The 21,709-nt window shown below is 43.2% G+C and overlaps 1 protein-coding gene across 2 annotated transcripts in view; it reads right to left on the reverse strand.

Moving 5' to 3' along the window:
* The window catches only part of Nedd4l (NEDD4 like E3 ubiquitin protein ligase), a 324,233-nt gene that overhangs the window by 149,542 nt on the left and 152,982 nt on the right, over positions 1-21,709 (reverse strand). The window contains exon 1 of one of the 2 annotated variants that reach the window (XM_035440119.1): positions 4,482-4,648. The exons of the other annotated variant lie outside the window; for it this stretch is intronic. The gene's annotated coding sequence lies outside the window, so the exon portion shown is untranslated. Of the gene's footprint in view, positions 1-4,481; positions 4,649-21,709 lie in introns of those variants that run through there. 2 annotated transcript variants of the gene reach the window in all.

Consider the following 21,709-nt stretch of genomic DNA (forward strand, 5'->3'; position numbering starts at 1 on the left):
ACCAGACGAAACTTGATCCTTTACTTCTGTCACCTACTGTTCCCTTTTGAAGGACTTCAACCTGAGGCTTTCCCACAGACTCGGTGAGAGGTTCCAGTTTCCCATGTTGAAGAGAGGATTCTTGAGTATTCCTGGTGACAGGGAATTTGCTTTCCCAGTCATTAAATTTCCGTTCTGCTCTAAGATCGGTGGCCATACACCTCCACTGGCACGATGATATCATACAACTTCCCTGGGAAGGATGCTTAGACATTTGTTAAAACAGGCTTCTTACCACAAACCTAGTGCCAGCCACAACTTCCATTCCAATCACAACCAGCCAGACTGGACAACAGGAGGACCAGGAGAAACCACAAACACTTAGAAAAGTACACCTACTCAGGCAATTTCTATTTCCTTCCTTGACTGCCTCTCTTTATGGCTCCTAACCCTATCATATCATCTGTGGATTATTATGGTTAACCAGGCCCAGCAGGCTGAAGGTTCTTTGCAGATACAGAGGCAAGTCCCTGGCCCAGGCCCTCCCTAATGAGCTCTTGTCCTCTCCAGCACCTGTACTGGGAGGAGCCCCCAAAGGACTCAGTACATACTGGTCAGATAAATGAGTGAACTTCACCTTATAGACAAGAGACCATTGAGACTCTAACTAGTGCATTCTCAATTAGGATCTTTTTTTTTATTCTCTGATCACACTTCTTCCCTCCCCTAAAATAAATAAGCAAAGCTAAGTATAGATGTGTATAAATACAACAAAATAGCAACTTAATTATCACTCTGGGAGGACCCAAGATTAGGCCACCATAGGAGGCCATGCAGAGAATGCTCAAGCGGTGGCTGGGGGCTGCACCCACCTCACCCACTCTTCTCAATATCACTGTGGGGCTTTGAGCCTTCTTTCCGTAACCGGGTACTGCTATATAGAGCATTGTCATCAAATCTCCTAGCCTTGTGTCACACTCAGAATCAAGTTTTCATGGTGCTATTCCTAAGAAGGAATCAATGCATCATCTCAGGGGACTCTCATTTTCAAACAGGAGGTGACAGGGCCTTGACTTGTGTCTTCTCCTTCTCCACTTCTGCCCTTTTTCCTGGTGTGTCAAACACTCATCCTCACCAACTTTTGTCATCTTTTTAGCAGCTAAGTTCCTTTCTTTCGTAGAAGCAGTACCCTCTAGGAACAGAACTATTCCTGGGCTGCAGGATTTCCCACCAACAAATAATCAGAAAGCAACCTAATTAACTGAAACCAATGACCACATTAGGCCACCTAGTATAGCATCCTGATTAGGCTTTCAGATCAAATCTTTGAGAAACACCTTCACTTTGCCCAATGTCATAGCACTGCTAATATATAGACTATAAAATACACAAGTAAAAATCAGAATAAAATAAAGAAAATACCAGCCCAACAAAAGCTGACAAGTGTAAGAAATATATTCCTCAGAAGCTAAAGAGACAGCTACCATTTATTCTGAAGTGCTGAAAGAATGAGAAGAGACATTATTTTTAAGCAACAAGCAAGGCAAGTGCTTAAGTCATGTATTCAATTAGTTACTTACTTAAACACAATACTAGACAGAACAAATCTATTGCAGATAAAAATCCACTCATTGATCTCAGATCTCATTCTACTGAAAACCTCAACAACAACAAGAACAAAAAGGGTAGAACAGAGTAATGCTCTAGAAGCCTGTCACATCTGATTCCTTACACAGTCAGACTTCCTGGAGTCTGAAGCTTACCTTCCCCTAACTGAGTGTTTCAAACCTCCACACTGGCACAGACCCCAAAGATTGTGTCCCTGGGATTCTGGGCAGCTGCTGCCCAGGAATTCATGATCACGTGCCTTCCAACTCTGTGACGAGGTTTCTAGTCACTAACCAGGGTCAGAAGAGGCTGTTTATAATTTGCATGTGATTCTCTGCCTGGCGCAGGCCACATGAGTAAGAGCAGGTGAGTCAGATGGCTTACATCACTGAAAGCAGGCATTTTAGATGGAAGCCATTGACTACACTTGAATCTGTCAAGTCCGCATTTTCACTTGGTCTGAAATCCCACTGTTCACTGCCTGAGTGGTGGTGCCATGTCATGAACTTTTCCAGAAATATCCACTAGTTCTCCTATTTTCTAGAAGAAAAATTAATCCTTTGTTTTCCAGGGGCATGTCAATCAGTGGGTGAACTCTAAGCCTTCTTCTAATAACAAAGCTTCGAGAAAGCAACCTGACTGCATCCCATGCTTAGCTGGATAGATTTATCTTTGGTGACCACTGCAAGGAGGAGGAGTGATTGGATGGCAGGTTACAAAAAAAAAAAAAAAAAAAAAAAAGAAGAAAGAAAGAAAGAAAGAAAAGATAGGAAACAGGGTCTCCTTATATTTCAGGACCACTAGTAGGAATCTTTATTTGTGCCTAGGCAGTGGTTCTCAATCTGTGGGTCACAACCCCTTTGGAGGGCAAATGTAAGATATCCTGTATATCAGATGCTTAAATTATGAATCATAACAGTAGCAAAATTAGAGATGAAGTAACAACAAAGTAATTTTATGGTTGGGGGTCAATGCAACACGAGGAACTGAATTGAAGGGTCACAGCATCAGGAAGGTTGAGAACCACTGGCCTAGAGGATGGAATGGCTCCTGGGACCTGCCTACACTCTGTGCCCACCCCCTCAGAATCAAACCAGGCCAAGTACAAGTGAAGCTCAAATATTTCCTGAGGTGAGAGCACTCCAAGTAGCCTTCTGCAGAATCCTGAGCTACCAGGGACAAGATCCAAATAGATTGTGAAAACAGCTAAGAACACATGCTGTCACTGTGGCTCCAAGGTCAATGACCTCAGAAACTTGGGACTCTAGTTGGCCCCCTGTAAGTAAGCCCTCTTAATTACAAAGATTACATCATCTGTAAGTAGCCATCTCCATTTCTACCTGACCCAGGAAAGGCTCTGCAAATAGGTATGCTGAAATCTGCTTTGGAAGAGTCCTGGCAGGTGTAAACTAATTAGAAATAAAACAAAACACTTGGAATGAAATGTAGAAAGTCAATAGCATTCTCCATCCCCAAACAACACCTCATCCTCAAGAAAGTTAACTTTTCACAGACCAGGAATCCTGGCATTTCAGGCCACCACACAGCTCCTTTGGACTTCTCCCACTCAAGGGCAGAAGATCATGGAACCCTTGCCAAACTCAGTTGCAATACTTGATTCCACAAAGTCTTTTTGAGTAGAAATGCCAACTTGGGGTGGTTAAAACGCTTAAGAAACTCGGGGCACCAGATCCTGCTTTTTTTTTTTTTCCTCTTGTCTAATTAAATAAGAAGACTTTATTTTCCTCATTTCCTGACGTCACTGGCACTATAGTCAGCTTTGCACAGGAGATAAAGCTCACCTTGTCTTTTCAAGTCCCTCTTCTTTGGTACATTTCAGTCATTTGCTCCGCCTTGCCAGAATCTAACCTAATTCAAGTGCATGTTGACAATGCACTTTTCAATGTGAAATAAAGACATGACAATCAACTCCGATCTGACTACAGCTTTTAATCTATCACATTTTTTGAGCCATTTTCATTCCTTTTAGATCCTATCTGTCGTCACAACTCTATCAGAATGCCCATGGAAAGTAACCAGGCTCATTAATAGAAGGCGTGGCACACACTCATTTATTACAGGCTTACGGATACACCACTAAACTAACAGTTTATGAATCATCAGATGAGACGGTAAAAAAAACAAATATCACATGTTAATCACACCGAGTATCTGCATACATGAGTAACATACATGAGAAGCAACAGCAAAACACAAAAGAACATTTTAGTTATATATGTTCTGGGCTTTCATTCTGATTCTCTCAAAAACAAAATTTATAAATTTCGTTAGTATAAAATACATAAGCCAAGTCCTGACGGGAAGTAATGATGGCCATCTAACAATTTGAATATAAACCACAAGTCCTTGCTAAGTAAACCACTGCATGACCTACGATGGTATTTCACTGGAAGTCAAGGACAGATGGTACCTCCCTCTTCAGTGAAACATCACAGAAATGGGGAGTCAACACACAAAAGGAAGGTTTTTGAGTTTTCTGCCCAATGCAGCGATTTCTATCAGAGGACAATGGTCAAAGAATTTAAGCGGTGACCATTTTCATTATATTTAAAAGATATCTAAAGTAACCTTCCTGTGTTCCTTTTGGGAGATGAACACTCATTTTTCTAACCCATCAAGACAGAGAAGAAAGCAGAAAGCTATATTAGAGTTCAGGGCCACAGCCCCTTTCAAATTTGTCTATCAATCCTTTACACATAGGGAAGAAACAAGCTGGCTATCACTAACCCTCAGAAGCAATTACAATGGAAACTCTTGGTATGTACTAGAGTAACACTGCCGGTATGAAAACAGTATTACGACAAAATCAAACTCTGTGCCAATGGATGCCATACACCCACATAACGAACTTACAGTGGTATCTTTGTTCTTACCTGGAATTGTCTTCAAGAATCAAGACAAACAAGGCATGTGTGCCACTGGAAAGTACTGGGCTGGATCCCGGGGCCCTTGCCTGGTCTTCTGCCTTCCTTGTTTCAAAGTAGTGTCTACACACAACCTCTGTAGACACTCCGGGAACACCAGCAAGTTTTAACGCATCTGAAAAAGCCTGCCAGGAGCTGGCTGCTTAGGCTGATGATTCACTTCAATGACAGCTAGACCAGAATGCTTCTTGGTGGGAACAGAAGTTAAGTCAAGCTCCACCCCATCCTTAGCTAAGGCTAGAGTAACTCCACCCAGCTCTGTAATTAGCTGGAATCCTCTCATTCAATACCCTACAGTAAAGTTACCTGCAGTTGTTCTTAGAGTATCTTTTCTCCAAATGACGGTCCTCTAAGGATGGATGAACCCAACATGTGGTGTGAGAAGAGGTCATGTTGTCTTGTGGCCAACTGTCTATTTCTCTGGGCTGTCTGGCTTGCATTGGTTCCCTGGACAGGCAGGGGGATCAGCCTTCCACCCTTCACTCACTCCATTCACAGCTCACCCAGCTTTTGTCCTGCTCTTTTTGCTGGGCTCCACAGGCAGACTGGAAAGCCCAACTTCCTAGCTCTCAGAGAGCTTAAAGTCGCCACAGAAATAACCACCCTATGACTACCATGCTGAAAAGAAACAGTAGGTGAGCCTGGGTCTTCCAGGGAAGACAAGTCCTACCTACAAATCCACAATCCCAGTTTTTAGTCCTCTACCCCGCCAATGCCAGGTACCTAGAGGCAAAGAAAGCTGAAGAGCTCTGCCTTGTTCTCTGTGTACAATGTCTCGCTTGTCATTTGGGCAGCCTGACCACCTGTCACTGGATTGCCATCTGTTGTCATAAAAGAGTGACCAAAAGCAACTTGTGGATGAAGGGTTTATTTTCCTTACATTTCCTATTCATTGTCCAACACTCAGGGAAGCAAGCCAGGAACTCAAGGCGGGAGCCTGGGAGACCAGAGCTGAAGCAGAAGTCATGAAAGAATTGGAAATCCATGTAAGCAAACTTACCTAAACAAGACATGTAAGGTGTGTGTGTGTGTGTGTGTGTGTGTATAACAGTTTGCCTCGTCACATAAACAACTCAGTTCCAGCCTTCAGAACCCACATTAAAAAAACAAAAAAAACAAAAAACAAAAAAACTTGGCATGTACCATGTACGTGTAATCCATTCACTGGGGAAGTGGAAAGAGGCAGATTACTGAGGCTCACTGGCTAGCCAGACTAGCTCACATGGAGACCTCCAGGTCAGGGAGAGACCCTGTCTTAAAAAGCAATGTAGACAGCATAGAACGAACAACACTGGAGGTTATTTTCTGGCCTCTACACAGATGTATACACATCTGAACATGTGCAACCCCACACACAAATGATAAAAAGCGCCTATACTTCCAATGAAATGCAACCTGTGATGGCCCAACTGTAGTCCTCAAAAATCATATGCTAAGATCTTAAACCCAGTGCCTCAGAATATGACTACCCACAGATAGAACCTTTGAAGAGGTAATAAAGTTAAAATAAGGGCAATGAGGTGATTTCTAACCTAATATGACTGTGTCCTTATAAATGGTAAGTAGGGACACAAATAGGCAAAGGGAAAACAGGAAGAAGATGGCCATTGCCAGCTAAGGAAAGAAAGAAACAGCCAACCATGATTACAAACACCTTGACTTTAAGCCAACTATGATTACAAACACCTTGACTTTAAGATCTCTAGGCTTGCAGAACTGTGAGGGAAAACATGTGAGATGCTAAAGCCATACAAGTTGTGGCAGTCTGTCATGGCAAACCTAGCATTTTGCTCCAGCTGGAAAGAAGGGACGGATCATCCTTGTTTGGAAAGCTGAGTGGAAGAACCTCATTCTAGAAATGGGCAAGACCTTTCCCCTCCATGTCAGTCAAACTCATCAAACAAGGTTCCTAGGTCAACTGTGTCCTCTGGAGCCCACTGAAACCAGCTTTGTGCTGAGCCTGCAATATAACTGACCAGTTATTAACAATCTCAGCACTAAATTTTAAGAAGAAATTGTGTGTGTGTGTGTGTGTGTGTGTGTGTGTGTGTGTGTGTGTGTGTGTGTGTGTATGAGTGGCCAGAAGTATACATCTAATTCTTTTTGACTATAGGAAGATACTAGGGCCTAACCACAATAATTGCATACCCAAGAGTGGAGTCAATCCAAGAATCATGTTCCTACTAACTAGGGTAAACCTAGAACCATCCTAGCAGCCAGACCGCCCACATTTTGTTTCCCCAACTTTATAGTGTTGAGACCACAGTGAGAGGTGACATGGACAAGACCTCAGATAACTAAGGGGGCACATCCAGGCCAGAGAATCTGTCTAGAATAGTTTAAACTTAGCCTTTTACTGTGGATACTGAGGTGGGATCATTCTTGGCTTGCTTTGGAGGTAAGGGGTATCACTGTAGGATGTTTATCAGCATCCTTGCCACCATCTACTGGGTGGCAGATCTTCACAGGTGTGAGAACCAAGAACATCTACAGCTACAGCTCAATGTCTCTGGGAGGCCACTGGTCTAAAGAACGGAACCTAGTGCAGCCTATAGTGGTGGTGGCCTTGGAAAAGAGGCAAGGATGCCATCTGAGGAGCCATGGGACAAGGAATGACAGTATTGCCATGAATCTGGAAGAATCAAAGGTGTGTAATGGTGGCTTTAGCATTTCCCCAGGGGAAGCTCAAGAGGCCCATGCCAGGCTGAGAAAGGCAAAGGCTTCATATTTGATAAACAGGAAGGAGCTGATGCCTTCAGACGGATGATGCTTCAGTTTCACAATTTGGGCAGTAAGCAGTAAGCACCTGGAGCAAAGGAGACTGTCCTTCTTGGCATGGCCCAGAGCCCTTCCTGACCAAGGAGAGGCCACAGGAAGGACACCTGAGAATGACCAGGAAAGCCTGTCAGAAGCCTTTATCCTTGCTTAACTCCTAGAGACATTTCCTTTCCAAATGACATTTCAAACTATTATTTAAAAATCACACCGAGGCTGCCTAGTGGTATCACAGTAAAACACACAGAGCTATTCCCAGCAATTCTGGAGGCTGAAGCAGTAGGATCATAAATGAAAGCCCTGCCTGAGATACAGAGGGAACCCAACACTAGCCTAGGAAACTTACTGAGATTCTATTTCAAATATAAAAAGTGGAGAAGGAGGAGGAGGAGAAGGGGGGTAGAGAATGCACTTGGCCCTGGGTTCAATCCTCAGGAATGTACACTCAAAAATCGTGATGTTCCCACAATTCCATATTATTTGAGTTTAAAAGTACAGCTTTGGATGACACCTGGGCACTTTCGATGTTATTACCAAACAACCGGATCAACATTGTTAATTATTCTTAGATAACTGAGTTATTTATAAGCTGGGGCTTATAAATGTCATTAATTAAATAATTTTTAAAATGTGGGTTCTGAAGGCTGCAACTGAGAGCCTCCTGCTTACAGGACAGACACTGAGGCCTTTCATGAAAGACCCCAGTCCAGTGCCTTCTATCTTGACATGGAGGTGCACTGTTACACACACACACACACACACACACACACACACACACACACACCCCTATCTTACACATCTAGGTCATAAAAAAGGGTGACATTAGATCAGTATGTTCCAATGAGATGTAAGATATATTATTTATGACTTATTATTTTGCTTGTGTGTGTGCATGTGTGTACATGGGTGCACACCAGGTACATGCAGGTGTCCGCGGGGGGTCAGAAGAGGAGACTCCATGGATACCCTAGAACTGGAGGTGCAGTCAGTACTAATCCATTTGATGTGGTTCTGGGAACTGAACCCAGGTCCTCTGCAAGAGCAGTAAGTGCTCTTAAACACTGAGCTGTCTGTTTCTTAAGCCATGGAAAAGTATACTTAAAAGATATTAAAGCTTAGGTAATATAGCCAAAAGGAATATGAAAAGTTAAGAGTGACTTCAGTCAAAACAAGATCTTAGGAACACAAAATTTGAGTTTCTTAGTATTCCAAAGATGATTCAGGTTTTGAGGTCTTATTTGCTTTTAATCTTAAAAGGGTTTGCCAACTAGTGAAATCTTCAGGGATTGTTTTCCCCTAAAGTGCCTCCATGATGTACTATAATATGCAGCCTCTGAGAATTATTAAAAAATATAAGCTATCATGCAATGGTTACCACAAAATACCGCTTATGTCAAATGCACAAACAGCTCCGATAGATCTAATTAGAAACATAGCCATAGGGCTGGGCAGAAAGACAAGGTGGTGAACAATTTTATCTCTCAGGCTGCTTGGATATATAGGTAACAGCTTGTATTTTACCGTTACATCTTATCTTCTATGATTAATAAAAGGTATTTAAAAATGGTGACGTGACTGTCTACTGTCACTTAAGAGATGAGTAACCAAATGCAGAGAACCCAAATGCTTGATGTAAAAGCCTAAGTTTCTCTCTGTCTTGCTCAAAATCAGCTACAGCAGAAGAGAAACTGGGACACTTGGTGGGGGAGGAATGAAACTGAATAAAGCAAGGATGACATGGTGCAGGCAAAACCCTTTATATAACACGGGCAGAGCTGGATGATTTGTATCGCTGGTTCTTGAATTTCTCACAAGGTCTTCAGATCTCCTGTCTTGGTTTAGCTTTTAGTTCCAATGCCTAACTAGAAAAGAGGATGTGTATGTGTGGTTAAGGTCCTCCACAGGTTCCCAGGATCATGTTCTTATGCACTTAACCAAAGTATTAAGAGAGAGAGAGAGAGAGAGAGAGAGAGAGAGAGAGAGAGAGAGAGAGAGAGAGAGAGAGAGAGAGAGAGATGGCTTTTCCAAAAGGAGGAAAGGACACATGAGTTCTTCAAATACCATTCAGTACGAAAGGTTGCACACACATGGCTCCACATCTGTATCCTACCCCTAACACCCACCCCTAAGCCTCTGTGGTTTGGCAGCTTACAGATAGCCCCTAGTTTGTGAAATGACTGCATTCCTGATGTTGAGTTTTCAGGGCAGTTCATTAGACAGAACCTCAAACACACTGTGACCTCCATGATATCCTCAACACTGGCCCATCTACCAGTTCACTTACACTTGAAGGTCTAACGGGCACAGAAGACCTCAATGGGGCTTAGGTTCCACCTCCCCACAGCTCACCCCACCTTCTGGGGCTATCAGCCACACTGTGTTCTTGTCTTTCTCTCACATACCCAGCCCTTCAGCTAAAAGGACTCGAATGTCCCAGTGAGCCCCCAGGTATCTCCTCATTGCCACCACTGTAGTATTGAAGATACACTCCTTGCTGGGGGGGGGGGGGAGTAAGATGGGAGGGTGCTATTGCATCATCCTCCTAACTGGCCTAGCACAGCAAACCACTCCTAATTCTGGCAACAAGGAGGCCCACTTCGTACAACCTCAACCATGAACATGCAAATTCCTTACAATGCTCCACACAAGCCTGCACAGCCCTGGCTCCTACCTATACCCTAAACCTCAATTTTACCACTGTCTCCAGTCCCACTGGCCTTGTTATCACTTAAACCTTTCAAGTTCCTTTATACCTGACTCTGAATGTGTCTCCAAGTCTCTCACTTTTGAAGTGAGATCAATGACTCTTTAAATAAAGTATGGAACAAAAGTATTTAAATCCCCAAATTCTTTTTTGTTTAGTAATCCCATTACCAAGAAAGAAACACAAAAACAAACTCTAGTTTAAAACATTTTGGTTTTGTACAAAGATAATCCCATCTTTTTCCAGTTCTGTAAAAAACTGGAAACTTCCAGCAGACATAACAAAATAAGATACTGAACACTGGGAAGACAGAATATTGTATGTATCACTTGTTGGACTGAGTGACAATGTTATGAGGGCAATCACAAAACAAACAAACAAACAAACAAAAAAACCACACTCCCTCCCAATAGATAAACAGAAATAAGCTGTCCTGGTATGCAGTGATGCTGGGAGTTGATAGCTATTTTCCTCGTTTGTTTTTAGAATTAAAAACTTGTGTAACTTTGTCCAACGAGAGAGGAAAACCCCTTCTTATATTTAACAAGAACAAATAATGCTATAAATAATGTTAACTTCCCAAGTCGCCTCATAAGGGATATACTGGAAATCTCTTTGTTAAAAGTGTCTACATAAAAATATATACATATATAAGTCAAGTGCAAACATTGGTTACATAGAGAAGTGGTCAAATCCACTTGTTTCCTATTTACAAAGAACTGAACAAATCACTGAAAAATTAACAGCCCAGAGGAAAATGGACAAAAGGCTGCAAGTGAGTCCTTCATAAAAGAGGAAGCACTAAGAGTAGTGGGCACTTCAACCAATTAAAGAGAGAAAGGTAATGGGTTCTCCTTTCCCACTGGCAAAGTAAAAGGACTGATAAACAGGGTGATGGCAAGCACAGGAGAGATGCTGCTCTCATCACCAGCTGGAACCACTGGGAACTAGTGGGCAACTTCTCAGGGTCTACTCTGAGATGTCTCCCCAGGATCATGTCTGAATGGATGCTCCCCAGATGGCAGTGCTGTGTGGGGAGTCCATGGAGCCTGGCTGCTTTGGGAGCATGTCACCAGGCCAAGCATTGAAGGTTAGTAAGACCCTTCCTCTCTCTCACTCCAACCTGCCTTTTCTGCTTCCTGGTCTGTGCTATATGCACAGTCTCCTCAAAAGCTCTCATTGCCCTGAACTTCTCAATGCTTTCTCGAGCAGAATGCACTAAAATGTGTGAAACCAAATAGTCCAAATAGCCTATTCCTTAAGCTTGCTCTTTTAACTGGGGTGGGGAGGGGATGATGCATGTGTACATGAGCTCCTTGGCCACCGCCTCACATGCCATGCACCTGTTTTTTTTGGCCCAGGGTCTCTTGCTTGCCTGGGATGGCTGGTCGGTGGGTCCCAGGGAACCTCCTAACTCTATCTTATTAGCACTAGAATTACAAGTGCTATGTCAACACACTCAGTTTTTTGTTTTTACGGAGGGGGGGCTGTTAAACTATGGTTGCAAGCACTTTACCAACTGAACTATCTGCTAGCTGGACACTGGGAATGTTCAAAGCCCCTTTGATCCAAGATTCAAGTTTAGCAATTTTTTACAGAAACCATAGATGTATCAATAAACACCATGGGGGTTTCCAAGATAGGGCAGATGTGGGAAGATGCACTAGATACATTAATGGGGTTTTGAAAAACACCCAAGCCATGTCAAGTGCTGAAAAGCAGTACACAGAGTCTCCGGGAAAAAAAACAAAAGGAGAAATTACATTAATACACTCAGAAAATCCAGGAGGATATTAGGAGATCAACTCAAGAGCATGCTGGAGTAAGAAAAAAGAATCCATGGGCTAAGAGAAAGGAGCCAGCACTTCTAACCTCAAACCACAGTCCTCTACAGCTTCCTCACAGGGAAAACATGGGATGTGGTTGACACTTAAGCCAGATGGTTAGCAGCTCAGCTGGTAATCTGGCAGGGAGGAGAGGCTTGGCAATCCCTGCTGTCTTGTTCCTCATCACCCACATCAACCTCTGCTCCACCGCCCTCCACTCCCAGCTCAGAAACATTTCCAGCCTTTTCCCATGCTCACACTTTGAAGTCTCATGAGATCAAAGCCAATCAGACACAGCTCTAATTCTTCCTGGGGATGACTGTATGGATATTAACAAGCACAAATGTTCCATAAACCAGTCATTTTCAACTGATGGCCCATTCATAATGCCAGTATTTTGTGCTGCTAAAATGGCAAAATAGATCTATTTATATGTAGGACTGTGTGGATCTTAATTTTTGAAAGAGATCGGCACCCCTGGGAGGAAGCCTACTTGATCATGGTGGATGATTTTTCTGATGTGTTCTTGGATTCCATTTGCCAGTATTTTGTTGAGTATTTTTTGCATCAAGGCTCATGAGGGATATTGGTCTGTAGTTCTCTTTCTTAGTTGTGTCTTTACGTGGCTTGGGTACCAAGGTAATTGTAGCCTTGTAAAAAGAGTTTGGCAATGTCCCTTCCTGAACATAACACCAGTAGCACAGACATTGAGATCAACAATTAATAAATGGGACCTCCTGAAACTGAGAAGCTTCTGTAAGGCAAAGGATACAGTCAACAAGACAAAACGGCAGCCCACAGACTGGGAAAAGATATTCACCAACCCCACATCTGACAGAGGGCTGATTTCCAAAATATACAAAGAACTCAAGAAGCTAGCCACCAAAACACCAAACAATCCAATTAAAAAGTGGGGTGCAGAACTAAATAGAGAATTCTCAATAGAAGAATCTAAAATGGCTGAAAGACACATGAGAAAGTGTTCAACATCCTTAGCCATCAGGGAAATGCAACTCAAAACAACTCTGAGATACCATCTTACTCCTGTCAGAATGGCTAAAATCAAAAACACCAATGATAGCCTATGCTGAAGAGGATGTGGAGAAAGAACACTTGCTGGTGGGAGTGCAAACTTGTACGACCACTTTGGAAATCAGTACGGCAGATTTTCAGGAAAATGGGAATGAGTCAACCTCAAGATCCAGCAATTCCTCTCTTGGGCATATACTCAAAGAATGCACATTCATATAACAAGGACATATGTTCAACTATGTTCATAGCAGCATTATTTGTAATAGCCAGAACCTGGAAGCAACCTAGATGCCCCTCAACGGAAGAATAGATGGAGAAAATGTGGTACATTTACACAATGGAGTATTACTCAGCAGAAAACAAAAAACAAACAAACAAACAAACAAAACAATGGAATCTTGAAGATTGAAGGCACATGGATGGACCTGGAAGAAAACATTGAGTGAGGTAACCCAGTCACAGAAAGACAAGCAGGGTACTCACTCATATACGGATATTAGACATAGAGCAAAGGACTATCAGCCTACAATCCACACCACCAGAGAAACTAGGAAACAAGGAGAACTCCAAGAGAAGAATGCATGGTCCCCTGAAGAAGGAGAAGGGGACAAGAACCCCTGAGCAAACTGGAAGGAAGAAGGGAAGGAAAGGAGAGAAGGGAAGGAGGGAAGAGAACAGGAGAGAACTGGAGGACTGAGACAGGGGAGGAATAGAGGAGGGCAAGAAAGGAGATGCCTTGACCTCTGTGCACATACACACACACACACACACACACACGCACGCACGCACGCACGCACGCACGCACGCACGCACACACACACACACACACACACACACACACACACACACACACGGCACCCTTCCATAAACAAATAAATGTGAAGATGATACAAACGACTGCTAGGCTTTTGGTTGCCGTGACTAACACAATTAGCATCATGACTATCCATGACATCCTGCTAACCAGTATTGTCCTCTACTCTTTCTAATCAGATGGGGTTTCAGTTATGTCTCATTTTATTCTGCACTTCCTAGCAAGAGGAACTGTGTGTTTTGTATAATAGGCTTGGTGCTTGTCCACATTTATTTTCTGGGTTTTACACATTTTGTTTTATTTTGAGACAGTCTTGTTACTCAGCTGACGTGCAGTCTTCCAGCCTGAGATTACAGGTGCGTCCCACCACACTCAGCTCATGTGTATTAATACAGTCCTTACTGAGTTCCCCTTTGAATGTCCTGTTCTTACCAATTTCTAAGTCACCGGTATGCCACAGACAATAACACACTGTCTGTAATAACTACTCTCTCTCTCCCTTCTTAAATCATGTATCTTTTATCACAGAAGGTTTTCCATTAAAACATGCCTCCAGTGTCTATAGCTTATCTGCATTAGGATTTGCTCAACTCCTCCCTCCCCCCAAGATGTTACAATCAGTTTCTTACATTTACATCTGAAAAACTGAATTGTTGGCATGCTTTTAGGTTCTAAAAGATTCTGGGGCTTATTTTGATAGGAATATTGACAGACTCATCCCTGTGTCACTCCTGCCACCCCCACTCCAGACGCAGAGATGGCGGTGCCCACTCTGTCCATTAGACAACATGCATTTCCCAACACAGTGCAACTGGGTATATGAATTATCCCTTACAAGGTGAGATGGGCATGCATTATGTTTGGTCCCACTAAATTCTTTGGACCCCTGAGTTGATACCACGTGACTTTGGCCATGAAAATTTTCTCAGCATACTGTGATCACCTGTGAGCCAAATCTGTGCTCACTTCTTTTTTCTTTCCTCATATTTATCTTGGCTCCTCCTCAGATTTACGCATTCATCCTTCTATACAAACATCAAGATTATTTTTATTCAATTAAAAAAACCCTGAAATTCCAATTAGAATTGCAATGAATTTACTTATTAATTTGCATTAAATACATTCATGTGTTTCATATCTTCATTCCTTCATTTTCACTAGGATTGATGTAGGAATAGTGTTCTGGGTATTTTTTATTTTGTTTTGTTCTTTGTTTTGTTGTTTTGTTTTGTTTTGTTTTTTGTCAACTTGTCACAGTTAGGGTCATCTGAGAAGATGGAACCTCAGTATAGAAAATGTCTGATCACATTGCTTCTAGGCAAGTGTGTAGGGACATTACCTTGGTTAATGACTGATGGAGGAGGGCCCAGGTCACTGGGGTAGTCCCACCACTGGCCAATATTCCTGGATAGTATAAGAAAGCAGGCTGAACAAGCCAGTAAGCAGTAAAGGCTTCTGCTTTAGTTCTTGCCTCTAGGTTCCTTCCTTGAATTCCTGTCCTGACTGCCCTGCTTCATAAAGTACTACAACTGAAAGCCAAAATAAACTCTTTCCTTCCTAGGTTGCTTTGTCATGTTGTGTCTCACAGCAACAGAAAGAAAATAAAGATAGAAACTGTACGGGGAATGTGGGACACGGCTGTGAAAGATGTGACCATTTGGGGGAGGACTGTGGAGGCATTTAGGACTTTGGGCTAAGAAATTACTGAGTGCTCAGAACTTACTGGGATGTTTTTTAGGAGCCTGAAAGGTAACGGATGCCAAAAACAGTGCAGATGATGGAGGCCTGGCTTGTGATGCTGCAAAGGGAAGATTTTTGAAAGTCCCTTCAAGGAGGGGACAAGAATGCCTGAACAAAGTGGAATCACGGGGCGTGGGTGTAGAGGAAGGAGGTGGGAAGGGAAGAAGGGGAAGGGGAGGAGAACAAGAAGTCTGAGAAAGGGGAGGAATAGAGGAGAACAAGAAAGGAGATGTCTTGATAGAGGGAGACAGCACAGGTATGGAGAGAGGTCTGGCACAGGGGAAATGTTAGGGGATCCACAGGGATGACTCCAACTAAGAATCCAAGCAGTGGTGGAGAAAATGCCATTGATGCCCTTCCCCTATAATGAGATTGGTGTCTACCTTGGTTACCATTCCTAGAGCCTTCATCCAGTAGCTGTTCGAAGCAGAAACAGGCACCCACAGCTAAGCCCTGAACCATACTCCTGGAATCCAACTGTGGAGAGGGATGAGGGATGAGCAAAGAAGCCAAGATGGTACTGCAGAAACTCGCAGAAACAGTTAACCTGACCTAGTGAGAGCATGGAGACCCTCGTCATAAAGCTGCCGAAACAGCATTGGACCAAACCAAGCCCTCCGAATGTGGGTGCCAGCTAGAAGGCCAAGACAGTCTATGGGACCTCTAACAGTGGAGCCAGTCTTTAATCCTAGAGCACAAATGGACTTTGGGAGCCCATTCCCTATGGAGGGATACTATTGCAGCCCAGATACAGCAAAGAGAGGGCCTAGGCCCTTCCCCAAATGATATGACAGACTTTGAAGGTCCCTGGTGGAGGGCCTCACTATCCCTGGGGAGGAGCTGGGGGTGGGTTGGGGTGGTTGGTGGGGAACATGGGAGGATGGGAGGACAAGAGAAAGGGCGGATGGATATGTAAATATGAATAGTAATTAAAGAATTTAAATAAAAACAAAAGAAAGTCCCTTCAAGACTCTATTGAGGCCATTTGATATTCTGAATCAGCGGTTCTGGCCAGCTGGGGCTGAAGAATCAGCTGTGCTTCAAAAGGGCACAGAACTACTAAGGTGAAACCTTTGCTCTGCTGGGACAATCAAACCCAGTTACTGACGCTGAGAAATAAGTGGTGACTAAAAAGAGGCCAGCATCATTGAGGTGAATCTTCTGGGAAGTGGTTCCTCACCGTAAGGAACCAGCAGCTGTGGTCTGTGGGAGCCAAGGTTGTACCTTGTATCAGCTGACACATTAGGTAATGTGTAAGAGTTTCTCAGGTGGTACTGGTTTTGAAGGCATGAAGGGGTCATGGAGAGCAGCTGAGGACTGGCCCTGTGAGAGACCAGTAGAGGCCATTGGTGTGGGTGCAGCCTCAGATGGCAGTGGAAGACCCAGCATTGAAGGGGCCACATAGAGAAGATGGGCTTGGAACCATGTGACACAGTCATAGTACCCAGAGATAGCCCAGGGGAGGATGCTGGTGAAGGTGCAGCCCAGTTGCAACAGACACACCAGAATTTTTGAGATTCCAGGACCATGGGAAGACCAACAAGGACAGCAACAGCTGTGGAGTGGAACTGGCCTGAGCCTATGAGACAAACTCTGTGTCCTGTGAATGGCAGAGCTCCAGGAGAGACCAGAAGATTGTGAGCGCATCCCAGATGAAGGGCACTGAGCTACATAATTCATTATTATTGCTGGGTGTTGGCTTTGCTTTGTTAAAATTGTGACAACGTCCTCCTTGGAATAAAAAGTATGTAACTGAGTTTAGTTTGTAGGAGCCTTCAGCTGAGAGAGACTTTGGATTTTCAAAGAGCCTTTGGATATTTCAAGGAGAGTGAACTTTAAAAGTATTTGAATTTTTTTGAAGACTGTGGGACTTTAAAAATCATACTATGTTTTATATTGTGATTAGCATGACATCTTGGGGACAAGCAAGAAAGGAATTTAAATAGTGACAATGGTCGTGTGTCAAGCTGAGGTCAATTGAGCCCTTTAGTTTTCTGTCAACTTGACATAAACTAGAGTCATCTGGAAAGAGGGAACCTCCATTAGGAAAATGCCTCCTTAAGATCTGCCTGTAGACAAGTTTGAAGCACATTTTTTTGATTAATGATTGGTGTGGGATGGCTCAGATCACTGGGGTGGCGCCACACCTGGGCAGGTGGTCCTGGTGGTGTAAGAAGAAAGGCTAAGCCAGCCTGTCAGCATTGCTCTTCTATGGCTTCTGCTTTGGTTCCTGTGTCCGGGTTCCTGCCTGACTTCCCTCAGTGATGGAGTATGACCCAAGAGCTGTAAGATGAAATGAATTCTTTCCTCCCCAAGTTGTGTCTGGTCATGGTGTTTTATAACAGCAACAGAAAACTAAGACACATAGTTACCTTGCATTTCCATGCATTTGTCTTTGAAGGAATAGAAATTTTCTTAGAATATTTTTTGTTGTTGTTGTTTTTTAAATCTAGCTCCCTTGGTACTCTTTCTTATTGGTTTAGAAATTGCTTTTCCTTAGAGACTCTTGGAATTCCAGGCACACAGTGAACCTTTAATAGAATATTAAGTAATTTAAAAAGGGCACATCCTTGGTGATTCCTAATTTTAACTGAAACAGAGAGTTTTGACTTTTACTTAGTATCTGCCATTGTGAAACATACACATGTGCTGGTCACCTTTTGTTAATCTTTCTTCTATTTTGCTTTTTCAGAATTACAGTACTAGAAATATCTACTAGACTTTATCAGCCAGCTTTCCAGCCTCTATCTTCCTGTCAAGCATACATTTCCTTTGATATATTAGTAATACAAATGATGACAATGACAAGAATGGCCCAGTTATTAAACACCACAGTTTCCCTGGAGGGAGGTACTGATTACAACATATTAGCCTTTTAATATACTCATAAATCTATTAGTTAATAAGTTATTGTAAACTTCTTACCTATATTATAATAGTCTATACCCCTTAAATATAGCAATGGGGATACAGTAATGGCTCAACAGTAAATAGCACTTAACTCTCCTTGCAGAGGACCCAGGTTTTGTTCCCAGTATTGTAGCTCACTTAAAAACAAAGCAAAACTTCAAAGTGTGTCAGCATTTTATTGTTTGACAATTTCATACATGCATATAATACATTTTTATAAAACCCACAGGAATACATTTTTATAAAATCTACCACCTATTGCTCCCACCCCCTTCCTATCCTCTCTACCACTCTTCCAAGTTCATGTACTTTATTTTTTGTTTGTTTTTTAAAGCCTAACAAATTCATCTAGTGCTGCCTATGTGTGCACTGATGTATAACCATCTACTGCAGAATAGGTAGCCTCTCGGGGACTGCATCCCTGAAGAAAACTGATCTCTTCCCATCCCCACCGACTCAAGCAACCACCAATTGCCAGCAGCTCCTCAGCCAGGGGTGGGACGTCATGAGCCCCTCCCCCATCCATGCTGGGCATACCAAGATACTAGGTTAAAATTATGCTGACTTTAGAGGTAAACTGGGAGCCTTTCTGTGTTTCGCTATGTCTCCCAGGAGTATAAGCAATGCCCAAACTTTATGTTCTTTAAAGTTTAGCTAAAATAGCTTTTTAAAAAAATATCCATGCAGCCTGCCTACCTTTCTCCATGGCAATTCTCAGCTGCCCTAGCTATCTCCTCTATGGAAACTGGTCTGTCCGGCTTTACCTTTGTTCTTGGATCACTTTTGATCATTGGTATTTTACTAGTCAATCAGTCCTATGTTTTTAAGTGTGTTTGCTGGGGTTGTGTAAATTTTACCACCCACCCACCATGCACCCTGTTCCTTTTCTCTTCCCATTACTACTGCCTAATTCTTTTTGTTGGTTTTCTGAGAAAGAATCTTGATCTAGAGTTCAGGCTGACCTGAAACTCAGGATCCCCTTGTCCCCACACGTTTCTCACTCTGTTTTGAAGGACTTTGTGGGAAATAAGCAACAGTACTTGCTCCTAATCCACGCAGGGACCTACGTGCCTGACAAGGGCTCTAGAGTTGTACTTTCCTCCTGGCAGAATTCATCAAGGCAGAGGCTTGTGTGTGTGTATATACACAGCGGGAGGGGTGGCATTGTTTACACTGTTATTTCTAGTGCAAAAGGAATGTATTAAGGCCCTTGGGTTGCCAGTCTTAGGCAGAACCAGCCGCTGAGTTCTAAACCACTGATGGGTTCTGTACCTGGCTGGTATCAACAGCACTGCTATTCTCTCCCTGTTCTCAGGGCTCTAAGTCACTTAGTCACCATGCTGGGCCCCTCCTATGGATCCCTGATGGGAGTTTGCAATTTGTCCTTTTGACTAGCCAGCTGCCATACTTGGTTAACCTTTCGGGGTTTTGTTCTATTCCTATTTTAACATTCACCCTAATCTGTTAATTTCTCAGTCCTTGTTTTGTTTTGTCAATTTTCTATTTGGTTTACTTTCCAAATTCTTACAAACTCCACCCCTTAAAGTGACTGTGTACCCCCAACCTTTCATACTAAAATGCAGCTTTCCTGGTTTAGATGATATATTATATAAGAATTTTTTTCAAAGAACAAGAAGAAAATTACCATACATGGAAACAATAATTTTAAGAGCCTCTAGCCCCAGCTGCCCTAGAACTCCTTATGTGGCTCAGGAACCTTGAACTTCTGACCCTCCTGCCTGCACCACCTGAGGGCTGGAATTGCAGGTCCACACATCACACAAGGTTTCAATCGGATGGAAGTCTTGAGAGCCTCAGTGCAATTAAGTCACGCATGAGCACAGAACTGTCATTCTCAGAGCAGAGCAATGGCAAGGCAGTGGGAGGACAGTGATGACAAGAGGTGTTGCCTCCATTCCTGACACAGGCTTAGTTAGGGTTACTGCTGTGATAAAATACCATGACCGAAAGGAATTGGGGAGGAAAGGGTTTATTTCACTTGCAGGTCCGTACAACAATTCATCATCAAAAGCAGTGAAGGCAGGAACTCAATCAGGGCAGGAGCCTGGAGGCAAGAGTTGAAGCAAGACCCTAAGACCACTAGCTCCAGGATGGCAACACCCATAATGGGCTGGGCCCTTCCCTGTCAATCACCAAGAAAATGCCCTCCAGGCTTGCCTGCAGCCCAATCTTATGGAAGCATTTTCTCACTTGAGGCTCCCTCCTCTCTGCTGACTCTAGCCTGTGTCAAGTAGACATAAAACTAGCCAGCACACAGGCCAAATCTAAGTAAAATCATCATCTCCTTCTCACACCATGTAGCTGTTAGTCTACATTTTATATTCTAGAAACAGTGGTTGTGTTCGTGGGCAAGTCTAGAAACTAGCATATGCTGGCGGTGCAGCAATAGAGTGGCAGAAGCAAGCAGAGCACAGTTGAGATCAAAGCCAGTCTGTTCTACATGGCTAGTTCCAGGTCAGCCAGGGCTAAGCAGTGATACCTGCCATAAATAAATAAGTAACTACCAACCATCAAACAAACAAATAAACACATGGCAAATCCTGCAGTAGATACCTATTTCTGCTTGGTCTTTAAACTTCAGCCTGTCTGGAGAAACAAAACAGCAGCACCAAAAACAAAAATAACATCAACAACAAAAAACTTCAACCTGTAGGACTGAGGACATAGCATAGTGTTACAATGCTGGGAACATCCATAGTGCCCTGGGTTCAATCCCCACCACCATCAAAAAAAAAAAAAAAAAAAATCACTTGCACCTGTGATCCTAAATTAAGCCACTCTGGCCTCTGAATGGACAAAGATCTGCTCAAGGGTCCAGCATGTAAGCTTATGGGAGAGGCGTTTATAGCACATGCTGGTACTCAGGGGGTAAGAAGAATGGATCTTTGTGAAGCCACTGTGCTTCAGGGTTCAGCCAGTGCACAGTAGGAGAGGAGATCTCACTTCAGCTTCCCATGGCAAGTCACAAAAATGGATGCTGAAGGGACCAAGGTCTATGTAGTCCAGCATGGTGTGGGAGGCTCTGACCTACTTAAGAAGGCCATCTAAGACCAGAAGCCACCCTGCTGCCATCCCCTTAACCCTCACTATGGGGACTTTTGAGGGTTAAGGGTCCCAACCTGGCTGATGGCATTGAAAATGATGCTGGGATAGAACCACATTCACCTATGCTCTATTAACTCAGAATTATTTTATGATCTGGAAAGACTTCGGTTGGACTCACGCTTCCATTTTTAGACCCTGTGACAAGAGACTGAGAAGGAGGCTCAACCTCCTTAGGGGAATACATTTTGGAGGCTCTGACTCATGACAACAATTAACATGCTAATAATTTATCTGAGGATTCAAGCCAGTA

The sequence above is a fragment of the Cricetulus griseus genome, chromosome 2 (genome assembly GCF_003668045.3).
Source record: "Cricetulus griseus strain 17A/GY chromosome 2, alternate assembly CriGri-PICRH-1.0, whole genome shotgun sequence".
In the NCBI taxonomy this organism is placed as follows: domain Eukaryota; kingdom Metazoa; phylum Chordata; class Mammalia; order Rodentia; family Cricetidae; genus Cricetulus; species Cricetulus griseus.